The 15112-nt window shown below is 48.5% G+C and overlaps 1 pseudogene; it reads left to right on the top strand.

Annotated features, from left to right (window-relative positions):
• The first annotated feature begins 13575 nt into the window (after positions 1 to 13575).
• On the top strand, positions 13576 to 14687 carry LOC137159759 (olfactory receptor 51G2-like; annotated as a pseudogene).
• The last annotated feature ends 425 nt before the right edge of the window (positions 14688 to 15112 follow it).

Here is a 15112-nt window from a genome sequence, read left to right as displayed (position 1 = left end):
CGCCTCAAGGCCCTGAACACCTGCATCTTGCATGTTTGCATCGTCCTGCTTTCCCACAGTGGCTTGTCAGTGATATACAGATTCGTGAAGAGCTCTTCTCCCTTGCTTCAGAATGTCCTGGGCAATGTCTCTTGGCTGATCCTGCCCCTGATGAACCCAATTGTGTATAGTGTTAAAACCAAAGCCATTCGTGCAAGGATAATCAGGGTGTTCATCAAATGAAGGTGTCAGTCCTCACCAGCTCCAGAGAACCAAACCCTTGTAAGTGGTTTCTTGCTATTCTGCTCTCCACAGCACAAGGGACAGCTCTGGGGCAGCAGAGAAATCTTCTGGTCGAGCTGGAAGTAAAGCACAGTGCGTCTCCCACATCTGTGTCATCCTGCTTTCCTACTTGCCAGGAATTGGCTTGTCAGTGATATACAGATTCGTGAAGAGCTCTTCTCCCTTGTTTCAGAATGTCCTGGGTAACATCTCTTTGCTGATCCCACCTCTGATGAACCCAGTCATGAACAGTGTTGAAACCAAAGCCAGTCATGCGAGGATAATCAGGGTGTTCATCACGTGAAAGTGTTAGTCCTCACCAGCTCCAGAGAATCAAAATCCTGTAAATGGTTGCTTCCTCTTCTGCTCTCCACAGTGCAGGGAGCAGCTCTGGGCATCAGAGATTCCTTCCAGTCCAGCTGGAAGTAAATCACAGTGCTCTGTGACTTGGATACTTCTCAGCAGCTCAAGGTCCAAGGTCACACAGGGAGTCTCTGCAAGACCTTGAAATTAAATTTGGGTTGCCTAAGTCCTGGTCCCCATTCTTACCTACAAGACACTCCTTCCTTTTCCCAGCCACAGGACGGGAGAAGAAGATTACGACCTGGAAATAAAAGAGATCAAATCTCTTCTACCTTTTGTGCTCCTGTTGCACACAACTGTGGATGTTCCTGTCACACATAAAAATGTCCAGTCCGCTTCAATTCTCCTAATCTCCTAAGCAACAGCAGCTGGTGACCGGGATTTGCATGAGTTAATTATACATAGTTTAAATAAAATATGAAAAAATCAAGCTCACTCGATTGCCCTTGGTTCTGGCTTTAAAGCAGTATTTATTATTATTTTACAGTCCTTGTCACGACTTGAAGTCTGCCTGGGGATGTGTAGCACACAAAGCAGAATATGATCCCTGGGCACTTACAGGTTAAAATAAGTTCTTGGAGGTATCTGGTGCATTTAGCAGCACCAATGCTGTGTCTCAGCTGGATGGGTCTGCAGTGGGATGGAAGTGAGCAGTTTGCTATACAGAGATCCTTTACCCAGGCCTTAATAATAAAACCTAGCTCTTATATGGCACTTGTCATTAGGAGATTTATAAATTAAACAGTAATACGTGTGCACAGGACTAGATAGGATTCACCCAAGAGTTCTGAAGGAACACAAACATGAAATTGCAGAACTACTTACTGTGGAATATAACATTACATTTAAATCAGCTTCTGTACCATATGACTGGTGGATAGCTAATGTAAGGCCAATATTTCAAGAAGGCTCCAGAGGCGTTCCCGGTAAATATAGGTGTCACCACTCAAGAAAGAGATCTCAGCGGCACTGTGGATAGTTCTTTGAAAACATCCACTCAATGTGCAGTGGTAGTGAAAAAAAGTAACAGAATGTTGGGAGTCATTAGAAAAAAAGATAGATACTGAGAGAGAAAACATTATAAGACCACTATATAAATGGATGGTTAACTCACACAGTGAATTATGCATACTGTTCTGGGCATCCCATCTCAAAAAAAAAAATTGAATTGGAAAAGGTACAGAGAAGGGTGACAAAAAATAGAAGGGATATGGAAGAACTTTTATGTGAGGGGAAATCAATAGGACTAGGATTTTCCAGCATGAAAAAGAGATGACTAAGAGAGGGAGATGATATACAGGAACTCCTGGGAGGCTAATATGAGGGGGAAAGTAATCCAAGAGAGCTGGCTGTATTTTAAAGAAACCTTATTGAAGGTGCAGGAACAAATCATCCCGATGTGCAGAAAGAATAGCAAATATGGTAGGCATCCAACCTGGCTTAACAAAGAAGTCTTTGGTGAGCTTAATCACAAAAAAGAAGCTTACAAGAAGTGGAAGCTTGGTCAGATGATTAGGGAGAATTATAAAAATACTGCTCCAATATGCAGGAAGGAAATCAGGAAGGCCAAAGCACAATTGGAGTTGCAGCTGTCAAAGGACATGAAAGGGAACAAGAAGGGTTTCTACAGGTATGTTGCCAACAAGAGGAAGATTAGGGAAAGTGTGGGTCCCTTACAGAATGGGGGAGGCAACGTTGTGACAGAAGTTGTGGAGACAGCTGAGGTACTCAATACCTTTTTTGCCTCTGTGTTCACAGGCAAGGTCAGGTCCCAGACTGCTGCACTGGGCAGCACAGAATGGGGAGGAGGTGAACATCCCACAGTGCTGAAGGAACAGGGCCAAGACTATTTAGAAAGATTGGACATACACAAGTCCATGGGGCCAGATGCAATGCATCCGAGGGTGCTGAGGGAGTTGGCTGATGGAATTTCAGGGCCATTCGCGATTATCTTTGAAAGCTCATGGCAATTGGGGGAGGTCCCTGATGACTGGAAAAAAGCAAATATAATGCCCATCTTCAGGAACGGGAAGAAAGAGGATTCAGGGAACTACAGACCAGTCAGCCTCACCTCAATCCTTGGAAAAATCATGGAGCAGGTCCTCAAGGAATCCATTTTAAGGCACTTGGAAGAGAAGAAGGTGATCAGCAACAGTCAACATGGATTCACAAAGGAAAAGTCATGCCTGACCAACCTGATTGCTTTCTATGAAAAGGTGACTGTCTCTGTGGATGTGGGGAAATCGGTGGATGTGATATACCTTGACTTTAGCAAAGCTTTGGATACAGTCTCCCATACTATTGTCATCAGCAAGTTAAAGAAGTATGGGTTGGATGAATGGACTATAAAATGGATAGAGAGCTGGCTAGATCATCGGGCTCAATGGGTAGTGATCAATGGGTCCATGTTTAGCTGGCAGCCGGAGTGCCCCAGGGGTCGGTCCTGGGGCTGGTTTTGTTCAGCATCTTCATTAATGATCTGGAGGATGGGGTAGATTGAACCCTCAGCAAGTTTGAGGATGACACTAAGCTGAGGGGAGTGGTAGATAACTTGAGGGTAGGGATAGGATACAGAGTGACCTAGATAAATTGGAGAATTGAGCCAAAAGAAATCTGATGAGGTTCAACAAGGACAAGTGCAGAGTCCTGCACTCAGGATGGAAGAATCCCATGCACAACTACAGACTGGGCACAGATGGGCTAGGCAGCAGTTCTGCAGTAAAGGACCTGGGGGTTACAGTGGATAAAAAGCTGAATGTAATTCCATAGTGTGCCCTTATTGCCAAGAAGTCTAACAGCATATTTGGCTGCATTAGTAGGAGCATTGCCAGCAGATTGCGGGAAGTGATTATTCCCCTCTATTCGGCATTGGTGAGGCTGTATTTGGAGTATTGTGTCCAGTTTTGGGCCCTGCACTACAAAAAGGATGTAGACAAGTGGGAGAGAGTCCAGCGGAGGGCAACAAAATTGATTAGGGGGCTGGATCACAAGACTTATGCTGAGAGACTGAGGGAACTGGGCTTGTTTAGTCTGCAAAAGAGAAGAATGAGGGGGGATTTGATAGCAGCCTTTAACTACCTGAAAGTGGTTCCAGGGATGATGGAAATAGGTTGTTCTCAATGGTAGAGGATAACAGAACTAGGAGCAATGGTCTCAAGTTGCAGTGGGGGAGGTCTAGGTTGGATATTACGAACAAGTTTTTCCCTAGAAGGGTGGTGAAGCATTGGAATGGGTTACCTAGGGAGATGGTGGAATCTCCATCTTTAGAGGTTTTTAATCTGTGGCTTGAGAAAGCCCTGGCTGGGATGATTTAGCTGAGTTAGTCCTGCTTTGAGAAAGGGGTTGGACTAGATACCTCCTGAGATTCCTTCCAACTGTAATATTCTCTGATTCTATGATTAAATTGTTTTCACTACTGTCCCTGTTCAAATTTTACGCTTTATTTCTCGTCCGAATTTGTCTGCTTCAGCTTCCATCCATTGCATCGTGTTATAATTTTCTCTGGTAGATTGAAGGGCCCATTGTTAAACATTTATTCCTCGTGCAGATACTTACAGACTGTGATCAAGTCACCATTTAACTTTCTCTTTGTTCAGGTAAATAGATCGAGCACCTTGCATCTATCAGTGGAAGGCAGGTTTTCTAATCCTTTCATCCTTCTCGTGTCTCTTCTCTGACCCCTCTCCAACGTATCAACATCCTTCTTGAAATACAGACACCAGAACTGGACACAATATTCCAGCAGTCATCGCACCAGTGTCAAATACAGAGGTAAAATAACCTCTCTACTCTTACCTCAAGACTCCCTGATTGTACATCCTGCGTCACATTTGGGTTTTTGGCTGCAGCATTGCACTGGGAGTTCATGTTCAGCTTAACCCCCAAATCTTTATTAGAGTCACTGCTTTCCAGGATAGAGCCTCCGATCCTGCTTGCCTTGATCCTAGATGTGAACCTTTACATTTAGCTGTACTGAAACGCATATTAGGGAGGCACAGGGGGACGGAGTGAGTTGCCCAAGGTTACAGAAGACGGCTGTGGAAGAGCATGGAAGGGAAGCTGGTTCTTCAGAATCCCAGGCGAGCACTTTAACCACTGACCCATCCTTCATCTCTAGGGGCTAGTGGCTGGGGTGTGGGCAGCTGGCAGCTCAGCATGTTACATTACCAAACACTAAGGGAATTAAACTCCTGTAAGATTACTAAGTAAACAGGAACTCACAACTAACTTTCCCAGATAGTAATGCCGAGTCATGCTTTTTCCTGAGTCTGTTACAGGACAAATCGTCCAATATCCAGGGCACAGATCAGAGGTCAGAGTGGACAAGCCACCCAACATGAGCATCCAGTGTGACACGGAATGGGCTAAAGTGACCCTTAGGAACATAGGGCTGGAAGGGACCTCCTGGGTCAGGGAGAGCGGTCCCTGGCTATGGCAGGCGACCCCAGCATATCCCCCAGGGCAGAAACATGCCAAGGCCCATCTTAAAACTAGTTGGGTTGTTTGCCCCCCACTGCTCCTTCAATAGCTCTTCTTCCTCCCTGGTGTTTACCCCGAGGTATTTATAGAGCAGTCCAACCCCCGCTCAGCCTGCGTTTTGTTCAGCTAAAGCAGCCAAACCTTCTCTGCACTTGGGTCCGTCTGAATTCATCTTTCTTGAATATAAGTGACCTGATTTGTGCAGAGTTTTCCACAGCAGGGCTTACGCATGCCTTGTATCATTATATTGATACTTCCCTGTCTCACCGGATACATTCTAGGAGCTTGTTTGCCTTGTTCACAGCCGCATCACATTGGTGGCTCACAGTCATCCTGGCCCTGACTAACACACCCAGCTCTTTCTTCTCCTCTGTCAATGGGTGAACTCTGCAGCCTCTGATATACAGGAGGCCAGACTAGACTATCCTCAAGAAGCCTCAATTCCCCAAAGCATAAATCCTCAGACTCTCTGCTGGCCCACATAGGATTCTGATTAGCTAACAAAGCAGGCATAACTACAACGTCTAGATGAAGACTATTTCTTTCTGCTTTCCTTGTCACTTCAGGTAATTGCTCTATTTTCTGAGTCCCTCGAGGTGGGGTCTTGGTTATCCCGAGGCCCTCTGATCCTAAAGTCCCTCTTTGTCCACCAGCCTCTTTGAATATATACATGTGTATAGATATATGATGTGATATTCCTAATATTACACCCTCTCTCCAAAGGAGTCACATGTCCCCAAGCTGTGCACAATATGCTTTGCTAGCATATAATCTAACATATCATAATTAATCCATAATTTGGACTAGAATTAAAGGGATGGGATGATATTCACCTTTTCATTAATTACTCACCCAGGCACCTGATGTCATGTTGCTCTACAGGTTCAGCTGACCCAGGTCACTTAGTACCAGATTCACCATTACCCACCTCCAAGTGTACACACTAGGCGAACTGGCCATTGGCTGACTATCACCACTGGTCTTCCACATCAGCACAGCTGTGTACCTAGGGCTGGGACAAACATGCAGGGATCACGTCAGTGCCAAGTGTGAGTTTAGCCTTCTCAGTGATTTTCCACTGTCTAGTGCTAAGATGCCCTGCTCCCAGAATCCTCTAGCACTCAGGCTCACCAAACTTGTTCATTGCAATACTATATACTGGTTCAGCACCATCACAACAATCACTGCAGTCTAAGTTAGACAGACTTTTCTCCAGAGATACAGGAACAGAACCAGCTCAAGAGAAGTGAAGGAGCTTGTGGGACCTGGCCTGGTTTCCCTGTGTCTCTGAGAAAGCACCATTCTATTTGTTTGCCCCTTTCTTGAGGAAGCAGCCTTTTCTCAAAGCCTCCCTGTGTGAGCCTGAGCCCAGTCACCATCGTGCTCAGCTCTGTCTGTGTGACAGGCCCAGGGGTGAAGCTGACCTTTGCCCTGAGACTGCTTTCTCCCAGCCAGGACATCTAAGATGATGCCCGCTTGGCCATTTCTCCATTGTTTGGCAGTTAGACCCATTCAGCCCCAATGGTTTGAGAACACCAGTCTGGTGCATGGCCTGAAACCCTTGGCTTCCCCGTGACACTCCAACCCTCCCCTCAGAGATCCAGCCCCTAAACCTCACTGTAGGGAGTGGATCAACAGTCACCCCCGAGCACCCCACATCTGCCCCAGACAACCAAGGCTGGAGTCACTGCCATTCCCAGAGGTCAGCTGCCACAGGAGGGTGTGGTAAGGCTGTGGCCTCTGACAGTCAAATGTCAGGGGTGTTGCTCTCTGGATCGCTGGCAGACCTGATCTTAGGGTCTCCCCTAGCCCCCTCCTCAGAGTATCTGAGCACCTTGAATGTATTTATCCTCCCACCATCTTTGTGAGGCAGGGCAGGGCAGGGATATTATCAGCTTGTGTAAGAGCTCAGAGACAGTCAGGGGCTTGTCCATGGACACAGAGCACCAGGGAATCAAACCCAGCTCTCCTGACACACAGAGCAGAGACCAAACCACAGGAGAAGGTTCCCAGATAGATCGGCTGGTTTTCTCTGCTCCCCTAGAGCTGTCCCCTGTTCTGTGTAGAGCGGGGATAACAAGGAATCACTTACAGGAGTTTGATTCTTTGACCTGTTTCCCAGGCAGCCTCTACTCCCTCTAAGGTCCTTGCAGTGACTTACTCTCAGCCTGGAAGACTGGAAACAAGATCCCCCTGTATCTGTTCTCCAATACAGAGGTTCTCTTAGCCTGCGTCACACCCTCCTGCATTGCCCAGGAGCCCTTCCCACCTGAGCCCTCCTTGCTGGGGTCTGCGTTGGTTCAGGCTCGCCACAGCTTTCCTGGTTCCTCTACAGCTGGCCCCTCGGTAGCTCAGTCCCTCCCCCCTGGCTGAGCGAGGGCAGCCGTCCTTCCCCTGCTGCTGTCGCCATGTTCTGAGAGAAGAGGCAGCCGGCCCTGCTCCCACGGCTCCTGCGGGTGGCAGGGAGTGAGGGGAGCCATGCCCTGCCCTGAACTACAAGGCCCCGGTCTCAGGCCCTTAAAGAAGCAGTAGGCTGGGATTTCCCAAAGCATGAACTATTCCCAAGCTGGGACCATCTTCCTCTCTCCCCATAGCTGCCTCTGCCAGGCCTCAGTCAACTCCTAAAGTCCCAGGAACATTAAAGGCTACACCATGGAGCAGGGGTTGAATCTCACTTAAAGGGAAGAATCCCCAACACACCCCGTCTAATGGCCACTGAATGGCTGGGCTGGGCTAGAAGCTGGTTGTGTCTCTGCTGGAGAGCTGAGGCCCCTTTCCAGCCATTTTAATGGCTGGGGCAGCACAAATGTAGAGGATGGTGAAGGAAACTGGGCCTGAGTCTCTTGTCAGACTCCTGTGTGTGCGACCCTCACTCACACACGCAGCTCTGCTCTGCCTGGGGAAGTACACTGGGTTGGGAGTGCTTTGTGCAGAGTCGTCCATGGGGGTCGGAGAGTGGCCTGAATGGCTTCTCTTAAGGCTCCTGCTTTACTCCGGTCCCTCACATGACTCAGTCACAGGTGCCTGGTTGAGACTGCAGGAGAAGGGTGGGCGGCCGTGCCCCTGGAATAGCCCCTCTCACAGCTGGTGCTGCTCTCATGGATCATGCAGGAGCCAGACTGCTCAGGAAAGGCCAGGACTGTGACTGCAAAACAGCTCTGAAGCTTTTCTCATGGACCCTGGGTGTTTAAGCAGAGACGGGACAGTGACAGTTCACGGACAATGGAGCAAAACATCCACTTTCCTTCTCTGTACTGACTGTATCCACAGCAATTCTAAGATCTGAGCTGACACCAATACAGTTGTTTATGCGATAACATCCCACCCATCCCCTGGCTCTACATAAACACAGAGTCTTTGTAAATACGAATGCCTGCCCGGACCCGTTCCCCCAGTGCGCTGTCCTTTCTTATCAGCTGGTGATGGGGATCAGTAGCTCATGTCCTCTCATGTCCTCTGCAAATGTCTAGGATGGAATATGTGGCTCGTGATTTTCATCTCCCATGTCATCATCGCTGGAGGCAGGTGATGAACTGACCCTTCACTTGACAAACACCCTGATTTTCTGTTTCCCCATATAAACATCCATTCCCTCTTTGAATCCTACTACTGACTTGACCCCATTGATATCTTGTGGCTATGAGTTCCGTAGCCTCCTTCAGCACTGTGAGATTTTGCAATTTTGACCTTCCCACAAACACCCTCTCTGGCCCTCCACTTCTGAGTGTGGCCCATTGTATCATCTTTATACACAAGGGACACGCATAGTGAAAATAATCCTTATATTTTTCTGTCTTCCACTTATGTTATTTACAAATGTGTTTAATTGATTTATATATTTTAGTTATTTTCTCCACTCCTGAGAACCCAAATTAAGCAACTGCCTCTTTGCAGGACTTAGGATAATTTCTTGGGACCAGGTTCTGAGTTCAGGAACATTGAACCAGATTTACATGTGTAAATTCGATCAGAACCGGGCTCTATTAACTTTTATTTAACAAACACTCTCCCAAGAATCCCTAAAGGAGAAGCTGAATGCTCTGCCTGGCCAGTCTTGATTGGCTCCAGAGAGGTCGATCATCCTACAGGCATCTCTTTAGCCTCACAGGACCACCATACTCTCTCAGTGAAAAGGTTCTGTAGATATTTAGCTAGTGAGTAGATCCTAAATCCCTTAAGGTTTATTTGCTCCTGGAAATTTAATGAGTAAATCCATGTTCAAAACTTTTATTCTCTGGATCGATTGTGAATGTAGGAATTCAGAGCTGTGTTGCTTTGTGGTAAAAGGTCATATAAGGCACGTGGAATAGTTCTGTTTCCTGACTGGGTGAGGGCTCCAACATTTCTGCCCTGTATCAGCCTCTCACTGGTACAGGGCATCCTGAATCTCTGTCTCCTCTCTGGTCTCCGAATGCCAGATGTCAGCCACCTCCCGTTCCCTCTCTTGGGGTGGAATCCCAACATTCTCCCACTCTCAGACTGGGCCCTGGGCTACAGCACCCTGAGAGTCAAATTGGTTTGCCCAGCAGCAGCAGGTTCTGCCCCTGTGATTCCTCCCTTTGGGAGTCTGTGATCTGTGGTGATAAGAGTGACCAGCCTTCCTGAACCAAAGTATTGTTCAGACTGGACTGTAGGAATAAAGCATCACATGAGACAATAAAAGAGTTTTAAAACAAGTCTGTACGTGTCTCTCAAGCCGTTCAGCTCAGATGGGCACCCAGGCAAGCTGAGTGTCTTCTGATTTCCCCAGCTGTGTCTGTGTCTGTCAGTCTGACAAACTTCTCAGCACTAGCTGCCCCACCTCTGGACAGACTCCCAGCACTGGCAGAACAAGCTGTGTAACTTGGCTGGAGCCCAGAAATGGGGTCTTCACAGCATGAAGCTCAGGGGTTGTTTAGTGAGAGATGGCTTTTCTTGACCTATTGTTTCTCTTCCTTCTTGTTTTCCAGCAGCCTGCTATTAAATTAAGACGAGCCACACTGGTCATATCCCGATATTTAACACCATTATACCCGGACAATCAACAGCCCAAGAACTGAGTTTAACATACACATTCATAATTAAGGCAGCTCAGCTCCATGTCTGTCACAATACCATTCCAGGGTGGCGTGTATTTTATGAATATAGTACATAGACAGTCAGAGAGAGAGAGAGAGAGAGAGCAATAGGCGATTTTCATGTGTGAAATGCAGTTTGATTTCCATGAATAATCATGCATTTCACTTTTAAATCCATATTCCCCAAAGCCCCATTGTAGCACTGTAACAGGTGCTGGGGTTACTCTGTACTAGACTAGTGGTTTTCAACCTGCAGTCCTCAGACTCCTGGGGATTTGCAGACTATGTGTTAGATTCACACCATTATTTGAAATTTTGTAAATGTCTGGAAATGAAAAAAGGTTGAAAACCAGTGTACTAGAGAGTGAGAGGCCAGGGAATTAATACTGTATATGCTTATTCCAAAGCCTGCACCACTCCAGACAAAAGCTGCAGATTGACAACAAAGACTCTAATGGGAACCAGTCAGATATTAACCCAAGGATAGAAGAGCTTCTGTTGCATAGGCTGTCCCAGACTAATCTTTAATGACAAGCGAATGAATGCGGGCCGAGAGGCTGCAATCTTTTCAAATTCTCCAGAAATGCAGATGACCCACACTACATTTTAGGTCCCCCTCTAATCTGAGAAATCATCACTGAAAGAAGATCTGAGGGGAAAGAATGGGCTTACTGGTGTGTCCTTAAAAGGTAGTACTTTAAATGTAATGCCAAAACTTTTCATCGTAATACAATTATTACAAATGAAACTATCATTCCATGCATGTGTGGGCAGGTCGCCCCAAACCGGCCTGGTCGCTGCGGCCCTGACTCGGGTCCTGTCTCCGGAGGAGGCCACAGCGCCGTAAAACAAAGGGGAATGGTTTGCTCTCAAGCAGTCTCCCGCCCCTGCCTCAGCAGGGTGGGCAAGCGAGCAGTCTATCGCCTGGCCCTCAGCAGGGCAGGTGAGCAGTGGTTCCGCTCTTGGGAGCGGTGTGGAGGATGAGGCTCTCCCAGGGGTTAGGGAAGGGAGGAGGGGGACGCAGGCCCACCCGTCTCCACTGCGTCCCAGCCCAGGGCCCTAGTAGTGGCAAAGGCGTTTGCCACAGGGTCGGCGGGGCTCCTGCCGCAACACGCCGACCGGGTTGCCCCAGACACAGCCACTGCCTATGGCTGTCCCTGGGCTACTTCCTCCCCGTACCCCCAGTTATCTGAATCTCCATGGTCGCCGGGGTACTCCATCCGGGTTAGGCCCGCCAGTCCCTCCTCGTCCACAGGCGGTAAGGCAGGTAGCTCCTTGGTGAGGGGCAGCTCCTCTAAGACACAGGGTTCCAGAAATGGTGCAGCCTCCGGCAGCTTGTCCAGGTCTGGTCCTGATTCCAGGGGCTCGGCGGCCGGCAGCTCCTCCAGATCCTGTCCGGCCTCAGGGGGCGTTACCCATCCGGGTTGTGTCGGGGCCTCAGTCCAGTCCCAGGGTTCAGGGGTGCTGGTTCAGTCCCATGGTTCAGGTCCTGGGGTCCAGTCCCTCTGGCCAGGTTGTATAGTCCAGCTACGGGATGGCCCTACCCAGTCTCTAGGGCCAGCTCAGCCCAGTGTTGGCTGGAGTCTCGGCTCCGGCCTAGTCCTTGGCCGGCGGGGCAGAACGTCTGCCGCTGGCAGCTGTCTGCCCCAGACTGGGCGCCTGGGCCTGTATCTTATATTGTGGGCTGCTTGGGAGGCTCTGCCCCACCTGGGCTCATTGGGCAGCCCTATCACGGCCCAGCTCTTGGGTTGCCGGGTAGACTGGCCTTCTGCGGGGTCCTCCCTCGTCCAACCCTGTCGCTGCGGCCATTCCTCAGGTCCTGTCTCCAGAGGAGGCCACAGCGCCTTCCTACAGCATATCTATCAAAAGCCAGCCACAGAGTTGTTGAAATCCGTACAGGAAGGAGCAGGGGTAACTTTACTACTTAATGGCCTTTGCTTTAGAAAGTATTTCAGAGGTTTTCCAACTACTCTTTGCAATGGGCTAATCCTATTAATTTTTTCTTCAGTGAGCATTTGCATGATATTGTCTCCTCATAACTCACCAGAAGCTGTTCCTAACCCTTAAATGCAGGGTTGTGCATACAGTAACTCTGCAATATGTGCATGAGACTTTCCAAAAAGTCATGAGACAACAGAACCACTGGTCTGTGTTTCAGCAAAGAGTAGAGATGAGGTGAAGGTAAGGGGATTATATAGTGGCTATCTGTAATTTACGCCGATCACCTGTTACACGAGTACGGCTGAACTAACTTGCACACTCAGCTGCATATGAGTGAAATTTAATGTTTGCACTATCCATTGTGACACCAACGACTCTCCCGCTGAGAAGAATTAACTGTCTGCGTTAGCTTGTAACGTGCAAAATATCTACAGAACCCATGTCTGGGGAGAGGGTGGGGTCCTGTGAGGGTAAATAGAAGCCTGTAGGATGATCGACTTCTCTGGATTCAGTCAACACTGGCCAGGCAAACCACTTTAGCTTTTCTTTGAGCAGTTCCTGGGGGTCAGAGTCTATCACCAGGAATATTTTGGTAAGTGAAAGTTAATAGAGCCCAGTTCTAATCCAATTTACACATGTAAATCTGGTGTGACATTGTTGAAGTCAATGTTCCTGAACTCAGAAGTTGGACAATTACAGTAGTGAGGATATTTTTTAAAAGTCTTGGGGGAGCTATCAACTTTCTGCATTTATATTATAAAATTTGTCTAATTAGCGTGTGTCAGGAGGAAACTTTTTCTGGCAGCAGGTTATCTCACAGCTCTCTATGGCAGGGCTTCTTCTACCTTCCTTGCAAGCATCTGGTACTGGCCCCTGGATACTGGGCTAGTTGGCCTACAGGTCCAATCCAGTCTGGAGTGCTACCCTCTGCGTTTGTGAGGCAGAGGATCCCGAGCTCTACTGGCCCCTCCTGCCTGCAAGTCCTGGGTCCCCAGACTATATTACAAGCCCCGCCTGTGGGAAGGCCGGGGGCTGCTGACTGCCCAACCAGCCCTGCCAAGCTTGCGGGCCAGGGACTGCAAACTGCTTGCTTGCCACGCACTGCCTGAGGGCCAGGGGCACCAGACTGCTGTGTTAGCCCCGCCTGTGGGAGGGCTGGGGGCAATAGACTGCTCTGCCTGCCCTGCCCTGCCTGAGGGCCATGGGCACCAGACTGCTTGTCAGTCCGCCTTGCTGGGGGCTGGGGGCAATAGACTGCTCTGCCTGCCCTGCCCTGCCTGAGGGCCATGGGCACCAGACTGCTTGTCAGTCCGCCTTGCTGGGGGCTGGGGCTAAAGACTTGTAAACGGGCATGGCTTATTCCCCTAAAGGGAGATGCTGTGGCCTTCCTTGGAGCCTGGGCCCGGCCGGACCATGCCACCGGCTTACACTAATATTGAAGTAATATGTAGAAGAAGGGGATAGAAATCCAGACATGGACGTCTTTCTGCCCAAATATTCCAGTGAGAAGGAACACTGCAAGTTGGAATTTGGTGTCATTGAAAGCTGACATGATGCATGGGGAAAGTTCAAAGTTCCTAAAAAAGAAAAATGATATTTAATGAGAGATCATTCTATTCTGAGTGCCTTTTATACTTCCAGTCCCTGCCTTGGCTCTGTGCTTCTGTTGCGGTTGCTCCAAATGGCTGCTGGGCCTGGGTCAGTCCTAAGTCGCAGCCTCCGGGAAGACACGTCTGCCTATGGCGGCAGCTTCTCCCTTACTGAGCTTCTAGGCCAGCCTTTTATACTTCCAGTCCCTGCCTTGGCTCTGCCCTTCTGTTGCCAGGCAGTTTGGCCTGTAGGGCTCCGCTCTGCCCAGCAGGGGCGTCACGACCCTTCCTCGGACACAGGCTCCAAGGAAGGCCACAGTGCCTTTCTACAATTTGGCAATTCAGTCATTCTGTTCATTATAAAAACAGATTCAATCCTCCATGAGCCCATGTACATTTTCTTTGGCTGTCACAGATCTTGGCTTATCCATATCCACACTGGTGACAACAGTGGCTATATTCTTGTTTAACTCAAGGGAAATCAGCCACGATGCCTGTTTTGCCCAGCTGTTCTTCATCCACTCACTTACGTTGACTGATTCCTCCATGCTCTTGTGCATGTCCTTTGACCACTTTGTCACGATCCGTATCCCGCTGAGATATGATTTCATCTTAATCCGTCTTAAAGAGAGTAGCCAAGATGGGACTGGGGTCTCTGCTAAGAGGGGTTGTTCTAATTTTTCCACTCCTCATTCTCCTGAAATGGTACCGATACTGTCAAGCCAACATCCTCTCCCATTCCTTCTGCCTGCATTAGGAGGTCATGAAGATGGCTTGTTCAGATATCAAAGTCAACAGCATCTATGGCTTTTTTGTATTTTTCTCTTCAATGGAGATGGATTTACTGCTCATCTTCCTATTTTATGTGATGGTCCTCTAAACAGTGCTGAGTATCGCAATCCACGTGGAGTGCCTCAAGTCCCTGAACACCTGCGTCTCCCATGTCGGCATTGACCTGCTCTTCTACGTGCCAGGGATTTGCTTGTCAGTAATATAGAGCTTAATGAAGAGCTCTTCTCCCATGGTTCAGAATGTCCTGGGCCATCTCTATATGCTGGTCCCACCCCTGATGAACGCAGTCGTGTACAGCGTGAAAACAAAACCCATTCGTGTGAGGATAATCAGGTTGTTCGTAAAGTGAAGAGTCCTTTCATCACCCCGCTCCATTGCTGGTGACATGGGAGATGAGCTACTGAACTTTTTCATCAGCTGCTAAGGGAGGACAGCGCACTGGGGGAATGGGACTGAGGCAGGCAGCATTTACAAAGTGACTATATTTGTGTAGAGCACTGGTTCCCAAAGTGGTCGATATCGACCCCCAGGTCCGTGTCAGCGACAAAAAAATTTGGGGGTCCACGATATGTAAATGGGGGTCCACCCACCAAAATCATTATTTCAGGCGTTTCGTAAACTTTTAAGTAG

The sequence above is a fragment of the Emydura macquarii genome, unplaced genomic scaffold, assembly GCF_026122565.2.
Source record: "Emydura macquarii macquarii isolate MOO-44397 ecotype Brisbane River unplaced genomic scaffold, CSIRO-AGI_Emac_v2 contig_1882, whole genome shotgun sequence".
Taxonomy (NCBI): Eukaryota; Metazoa; Chordata; order Testudines; family Chelidae; genus Emydura; species Emydura macquarii.
The sequence above is the reverse complement of the archived record's forward strand: the minus strand, read 5'-3'. Positions and strand labels throughout refer to the sequence as shown.